Source organism: Corvus brachyrhynchos, unplaced genomic scaffold (assembly GCF_000691975.1).
Source record: "Corvus brachyrhynchos isolate BGI_N302 unplaced genomic scaffold, ASM69197v1 scaffold246, whole genome shotgun sequence".
NCBI lineage: Eukaryota > Metazoa > Chordata > Aves > Passeriformes > Corvidae > Corvus > Corvus brachyrhynchos.
In genome coordinates this window covers 1,524,592-1,532,615 of record NW_008238447.1, presented here as the reverse complement: position 1 = coordinate 1,532,615, position 8,024 = coordinate 1,524,592, and positions in this window count along the sequence as shown.

The following is an 8,024-nucleotide window of genomic DNA, read 5'->3' as shown; positions in this document are numbered from 1 at the left end:
AGAAAACACAAGCAAGCAAGCAAAAAAGTGGTGTTTTGTTGTTAGAACTTGGGTTTGGTGTTAAGAGATCTCTTACAGTTTTGTTTGGTGCATGGAAGGGATCCGAGAGGGTCCAAGGCAGTTTTTGTTCAATTGTTGCTTTCCCCGTTCCTCACAGTGGTTTAGTCCAATGACCAGAAAGGAGATGCCCTCCTAACAGAGTTAGCACTGCAGGGGCAAGTTTCAGCCTGAGGCCAGCGGGAGTGTGGTGGGTTAAGACCTACGCTGCTAGTCAGAAGGTTGGGAGTTTGAATCTTGCACATTCCTCATTCTTGTTCTTTCTCTCTCCCTGCTTATTAGTGTTTGTCCTTAGGTTGCTTTGTTTTATTACTTTGATTTTTCCTGTTTATAAGTGTAGACATGGGGTGTGTCTTCTCACATGAAGATACAGCTCAAATACATAAAGATTCCCCTTTAGGTTTAATACTGAAGAACTGGCAGAGATGAATGGGAAAAGAAGCATTTCTTTCAAAAATTGAATTTATTAGACTATCAGGACAGACCTGGCCAACGTATAAATTAGAGAAAAAACAAGACATGGCCTAAATTTGGCAGCTTAGATGAGGCATTAATATTAAATCTGATGTCTTGCATAGACCAAGTTCAGTATTTGGAGGAACTTAAGAATGCTAAGCTTTTTGTGCTCTTATTTTGTGATGAAAAGCTACAGAGATCTAAGAAGGAACAGCACGTAATACTTCTGAGCAGGAAGGGGAAGAAAGATGAGAAGGAGGAGCCTGTTCTTAGTCTACCATGTGTGAGAGACAAGAAGGAGGTGGAAATGGATTTGGTAGCCCCCTCTCTGAGGGCAGGGCTGCCTGCCGTGGTAGGTCCTCCTCCACCACCACTGCCGCCGCCACCCCCTCCACCACAATCTCCCCTGGAAGTGGCCAGGAGTGGGGGTGTGGCTTTGACGATACCCCCACTGATAAAAAAGGAAGGGGAGCAAAAAGGGGATTTTTGTAGACCACCGCCCCCCTCTCGGGAGACAGAGACACTAGCAAAAGCTGACTCACCGGCTTCGCTCTGGCCTCCACTTCCACCTTCCCCTCATCCTCCAGCCCCTCCCGGGTCCGGAGGGGCAGAGGGGCAGCCCCTGCAGCCAACAACACCACCCGTAAAGGCAGAGATGGAGGGCAGAGCCTCCCATCAAGAGGGTGGGCACAGAACCTCTGATCGAGAGAGCAGGGAGCGGATTTCCCAGCAAGGGGGTGGCATGTCTGTCACTCTCAGAGGTAACAACTTGTGCCTAAGTTTCCATGGGAGCACCGTTCTCCTAGAGACAGATGCAGGAGATGACATCACACTCGGCGCCAGAGAACCCAGCAAGGCCAGAGCTGCTCCACCTCAGAGCTATCGGGCCAGGGCTGCTCGGCCTCCACACTGTTGTAAGTCCTGCTTGGTAATTCCTAGTACCAATACTGGCACAGACAGCTCCAGCAAGGCACATTCAATGGAAATGGACAGTAGTATTAACTCAGATCACTCCTCTGGAGAGGAGGATGAGGAGACAGCTGTTTTGATCAGATGGAAAAGGGGGAAAATAGCAAAGAAAGCCATTGAGGCATGTAGTCCGGTACCTAACATACCAGATCTAAAAAAGAAGAACTGGTTTCACAAGCCCCTGTAAGACAGGCAGTTGGTAACCAAAGGCCTATATATGTGAAAGTCCCGTACTCTCTTGTAGAGTTAGAACAGTGGAAGACCACTGTTGGAAAATATAAAGAAAACCCAGACAAAGTAGCTAACTTGTTAAAGAGGGCAATTGACACACAGAACCCTGACTGGAGTGAGTTGAAGTCTATGATGGACACATTGCTTGATCACACTGAAACAGAGATGGTTAATAAGGCTATTATAACTTCTGTAGAGGCACAAATAGCCTGCGGATCCATTCAGGGCACAGCTGCTGAAGTCTTCCCACTGGGTAATCCAGGGTGGGATCCTAATGTGCCAGACCAAATGGCAAGGCTAAAATGATACCAGAATCTCATAGTATATGGGTTAAGATATGGAATTCCTAAAGCTATAAACTGGGCTAAGTTATAATAAAGCAAAATCAAGATGAATCTCCCACTGATTTTTTAAGTAGGCTAAGAGAAGCTGCAATCAAATATTCAACCCTAGATCCTGATTCAACTGAAGGGAAGTCTCACCTAACCCTCCTGTTTATAGGTCAAGCTACAAATGATATAAGAAAAAAGCTGCAAAAGATAGACAGGATTCAAGACATGAGTAAATTGTTAGAGGTAGTCTGGAAGGTGTATTGAAACAGAGACTCAAGTGACAAAGCTGGACACCATCCTAGTAAGAGTGTTAATCAGGAGAAGTCACCCAAGAGAACTTCTTTCCCTCTGGACAAAGATCAGTGTGCCTATTGTAAGAAAAAGGGACATTGGAAAAATGACTGTCCAATGTTGAAGAAGAAACCCCCAGTTCCCCAACTGACTGTGGGACAAGACTCAGAGTGCCAGGGACCAAAGGCCTCTCCCCCAGCAGAGCCTTTGGTTATAGCTAAACTGGGGAAAGATGACATTGAATTTGTGGTAGATACCGGAGCAGCATATTCAGTGTTAAATACTTTAGAAGGGAAACTGAGTCAAGATGCTGTAAGTGTCATTGGGGCTACAGGGGTAAGTGAAACACGGCCTTTCTTCCAACCTTAAAAATTTGAACAGGGGAAGCACTGGGTAACTCACCAATTGCTCTATATGCCTAACTCCCCCAAGCCATTGCTGGGGAGGGATTTACTGGAGAAATTGGAAGCAGAAATTAAAATTTAAAAAGGAAGGGGTGTACAAATGGTAATTCCTGAGACTAAATTTGTCGAAGTTGCTGCACTTTTAATACAGGAAAAATGTGGTGAAATCCCCATTGAAGTTGAAAATGCTGTCAACCCAATAGTGTGAGCCAGTGATGTTCCAGGAAGATCCAAACAGTCAGAACAGTGAGTAGTACACTCAAACCAGGAGCCATACTGGTAAGGCAAAACCAATACCCTTTGAAATTAGAAAGTCGTAGGGGATTGGCATCTGTAATTGAAAGATTCCTCCAACATGGGTTATTAGTGCAATGTGAGTCTAGGTATAACATGCCCTTCCTTTCCGTAAAGAAAGCTGATGGTAAGAGTTATCAATTAGTGCAAGATTTAAGAGCAATTAACAGAATTAGAGAGGACATACACCCAGTGGTAGCAAATCCCTACAGTCTTTTGACCATACTGACAGACGAATTAGGGTGGTTTACTGTCGCAGACCTGAAGGATGCCTTTTTCTGCATTCCTGTGCATAAAAACAGCCAAGAGCTTTTTGCTTTTGAGTGGGAAAATCCTGAAAAGGGAAGAAAAATCCAGCTTACTTGGACGGTCCTACCCCAGGGTTTCAAGAATAGCCCAACAATATTTGGAAACCAGCTGGCAAAGGAATTGGAAGATTGGAGGAGACAAGAGCCATGAGGAATTATTCTTCAATATGTTGAAGAACATATGTTATCTTGATTGCAGCTAAAACACGAGGTGACTGCATCCAACTCACTGTAAGCTTGTTAAACTTTTTGGGACTAAGTGGGTACAGAATTTCTAAAGATAAGGCACAGATTACCAAGGAAGCAGTAGTTTATCTGGGGCTTGAGAGCTTTTGTGAACATCGACAGCTCAGCAAAGAATGGAAAGACACCATCTGCCGACATCCAGAGTCCCACACCATGAGAGAGATGCAAGCTTTCCTGGGAATGGTAGGTTGGTGTCATTTGTGGATAGCAAATTATGGAGTACTGGTAAAACCCCTGTATGGAGCACTAAAAGCAGCCGAAAAGGGAATCATTACGTGGACTGAGAGCACAAAGACTGCATTTAAATAGATGAAACACACTCTAATGTCAGCTCCAGTATTGGGATTGCCAGACTTAACTGAACCTTTTGAACTCTTTACATATGAGAGACTAAATGTTGCTTTGGGGCTACTAGCACAGCGCCTTGGAAACCAACGGAAGGCTGTGGCCTACTTTTCCAAACAGCTAGACAATGTTAGCCAAGGGTGGCCTGGGTGTTTGAAGGCCGTGGCGGCTACTGTCATCTTGATTCAAGGGGCCCGAAAACTCACCCTTGGGCAACACATTGTAGTGTATGTACCCCATACCATAGCAGATGTACTTGAACAAAAAGGAGGACATTGGCTATCCAGCAACCGGATGCTTGAATATCAATCACTGTTGTTGGAACAAGATGTTACCCTGAAAACAACTTCTGTTGTTAACCCTGCCATGTTTCTGTCTTCCACCTTAACTGACGATGTGCCTGAGCATGACTGTTTGCAGACAATCGAGGAGGTCTATTCCAGCAGACCAGACCTGAAGGACGTGCTCTTAGAAAATCCAGATTGGGAGCTATTTACGGATGAGAGCAGCTTCATTAGAAAAGGTAAGCAAATGGCAGGTTATGCAGTAACAACCCAGGACAAGATGATCGAGGCCAAGGCCCTGCCAGAAGATGTGTCATTGCAGAAAGCTGAACTGATTGCACTGGCCAGGGCCCTAGACCCAAGCAAAGGAAAGAAGGTAAATACATGGACTGACTCTAAATATGCATTTAGTGTTGTCCACATTCATGGAGCCATCTGGAAGCAGAGAGGACTGTTGAACACTCAAGGTAATGAAATCAAACATGCTGAACAGACCCTTGCCCTCTTGGAGAGCATCAGAAAACCAACAGAAGTAGCTATCATCAGTAGGGTCACCAAAAAGGGAAAACCACTCCAGAATTGGGAAATCACTTTGCTAATGAAGCAGCAAGAGGAATCGCAGAAAAAGGTATTCTCACAGTGATACCACTAAAAGAGATTGATCTGTCAGGGTTCACTCCAAAGTATGATCAGGCAGACTACAAGTTAATTAAGTTACTTAAAGCTAAGATCATAGAAAATGGATGGGCTGTTACAGCAGCGAACCAGGTTGTAGTCCCACCCCTGATCCTCTGGGAGCTAGCTCAAAGAGACCATGAAAGCTCACATTTTGGGGTTGAAAATTTTTTGAAACATCTCAAAAAGGTAGTCATAGGAAAGGGAGTGACTAATACTGTACAATCTGTAGTAAGCAAATGTGAAATCTGCTGTAAAAACAATCAATCCTGATACAAGGAAAAGAGTTGTGTTAGCAGTAACCAAGGCAGGGGATCTTCCTGGACATTACTGGCAAATAGATTTTGCCGAGTTACCATCCAAAGAGGGATACAGATACATACTGGTATTAGTTGACACTTTCAGTGGATGGCCTGAAGCTTACCCCTGTCGCATTAACAGAGCCAAGGAGGTGGTGAAAGTTTTGCTCAATCATATAATTCCAAGTTTCAGGGTTCCTTTCATCAGACACAGGACCACATTTTGTCGCAACAGTGATTAAAGAAGTTAGTCAGAATTTGGGAATTACTTGGGATCTTCATACACCTTACAGACCCCAAGCAAGTGGAAAAGTTGAATTTATGAATAGAACCCTTAAAACACAAATTAGCAAAATTTGTCAAGAGACATCCATGACATGGGTTCAGGCCTCGCCTATAGCTTTACTGAGGATCCGCATGCAACCGAGGCATAGGGATAACATCAGTCCCTATGAAATATTGTATGGCAGGCCATATCAAATACTGCATGTTCCAGGAGAAATTCATATGAGGGGGAAACTTGATTTACAGAGATATCTAATTGGTACCCATAAGTAAAGCTTTTATAAAGGGAAGGCTTTGTAAAGTCATGGCTCAGGCCTGTTACTTCGGCTAAGTAGAAGAGAACTGTGGGAAAGAGCCACAGCTGAATTAGGGGTAGAAAAACATGTTATATAATCATCGTGTGTACACATCATGGTGTATGGTGGTTGGTTGAATTATGTTTGTTATGCTTTAAAACTGTGTAACTGATAACCAGCTAACAGCTTCAAAAGGACGGGTTTTTGCAATAAAGCAGCTCTCCTTTGCACCTGCCTGTGGACTCTACATCACTACGGACCCTCACCCACAGCTGGTGCCCAAACACAGAAGATCCACCTACAGCAAAGAGCATACCACGACCGAGACCGAAGCCCGTGGACCCCAGGAGCGGCCCAAGGCAGCACATTCCGACAGCGGACTCAGGCAGCAGACCCAGCCACCCCAAGTGACCCTCACCTTCACCTTACTACATCTCAGCACACGCATTCATCACTTTAAGGTGAGCAGCGGGGTAGATCATGGGGGCAAAGCTGTCAGTTAAGCAAAAGCAGACCCTAGACAATTTACAGCAGCTTTTACAACAGCAGAACAGAGACATTCCTGATGCTAAATTACTTGCTTTGCTGCATTGGACTTCCACGCATGTAAAAGACTTCCCCTCAGCCAGTATTTTTCAGCTAGATGCCTGGCAGGCACTAGGACACAAACTTTTTGAAATTGTAAGTGCTGGCAATGCATCTGCGTCCAGGCATTTCACAACCTGGGGAATTATTATAGCAACTCTTACAGATACGTAGATTCGCATTCTCAGCTGCCCTTGGAGGATGCCTCCCCCAGACCTCCGGCTCTGCCGGCAGCCCTTCCTGCAGTGAGGCCTCTTTGCATGCTGCCTCCCCCACATCGGAGGCTCTCCTGAGTGCTACAGCTCCTCCACGGTCTGCTCCCACAACCGCTGCTTCTGCACTGCCTACTCCACCCACAGTACTTTCTTCACTGCCTGCCCCCCCAACACAAGTCTGCCCACAGCTGCTTCACTTATGGCAGCCCCCTTGGCCAGTACTGGCCCCTTGGGCACAGATACCCCCCTGGCTCTTTGTAGCCCTCCACCCTTGCTGGGCTCCTGGAATGCTGCATCTCCCCTGTTCCCTCTTGGGCCCCCAGGCGATAGGACTCCCCCACCTAGCACTTGCCAGGAGCCGCTGGCCAGCTTCGTGGCTATGGCACCCCCTGGGGAGATAATTACTTTGGATAGCTATCCTGAATCACCCTGTCCTGCAGACCCGGCACCCTTAAATGCTCAAGTGGTACAACTATACCGACAGGGAACCAGGACCGGGACCCCTCATTTATTACTGCATACTGAGTTGTCTATGAACAAGGTTGACCAGCAGCTTACAAAGACATAGATTACTCTGTTGTGAGAGAACTACAGAGGCTAGCACAGGAGAGTGGTGTATCTCCTGAACATCTCATTGCTTTCTTAGAGACCATAAGTGCCGCCTATGTTCTTACTCCTGCTAATTGGAAGAACATAATGAAAATGATCTTAACTATGACACAGTATATGGTTTGGTTCTCAGATTACCGAGAGTCCTGCATGGCTCAGGCAGGGCATCTGCAGCAAAGGAATCCTCCTGTACTTGTTGTTCAGTTAACCGGTGACGGTGCGTTTGCACATGCCAGATCACAGACAGACTATCTGCATGACATTTATGACCTCATTATCCACTTTTCTATTGTGGCGTGGCAGCGGATTCCAGTGACAGACAAGAACGCTAACATTTCTTATACTAGAAATCAACAGGGTCCCACGGAATCACACACGACATTTATGGACAGGCTGCAGGCTGCGTTACCCTGACAGGTTGATGATGAGGACACACGGAAAAATCTGTTGTGACAACTCACATATGAGAATGCCAATGATGACTGTAAAAAGGTGTAGATACAAAAATGCTGCTAGCAAGGATTTTCTTGCTATTTTCTAAGTCCGTGAGAGACTTTTCTCTCTCACAGAAGAGGTAGCAGAGTTATGTAAACAACCACCACCTGCAAAAACAAAAAGCCACCTGCAACCTTGAAAAGTCTTGTTTATGGTATAGTAGAAAAATATTTTGACAATGGATGTTTTAGGATTTTAGCCAACCACCCCCAAGGGGTGGCTGATCCTTTGTCCAATTAGACTATGAAGAAAAAAGTCTATAAAAGAGTTTGTAAAATAATTAAATAAATCAATCTTGCTGCACAATTCCTGCCTGCTGGATCTTCTCTCCTCTTCCTCCCTATGGCT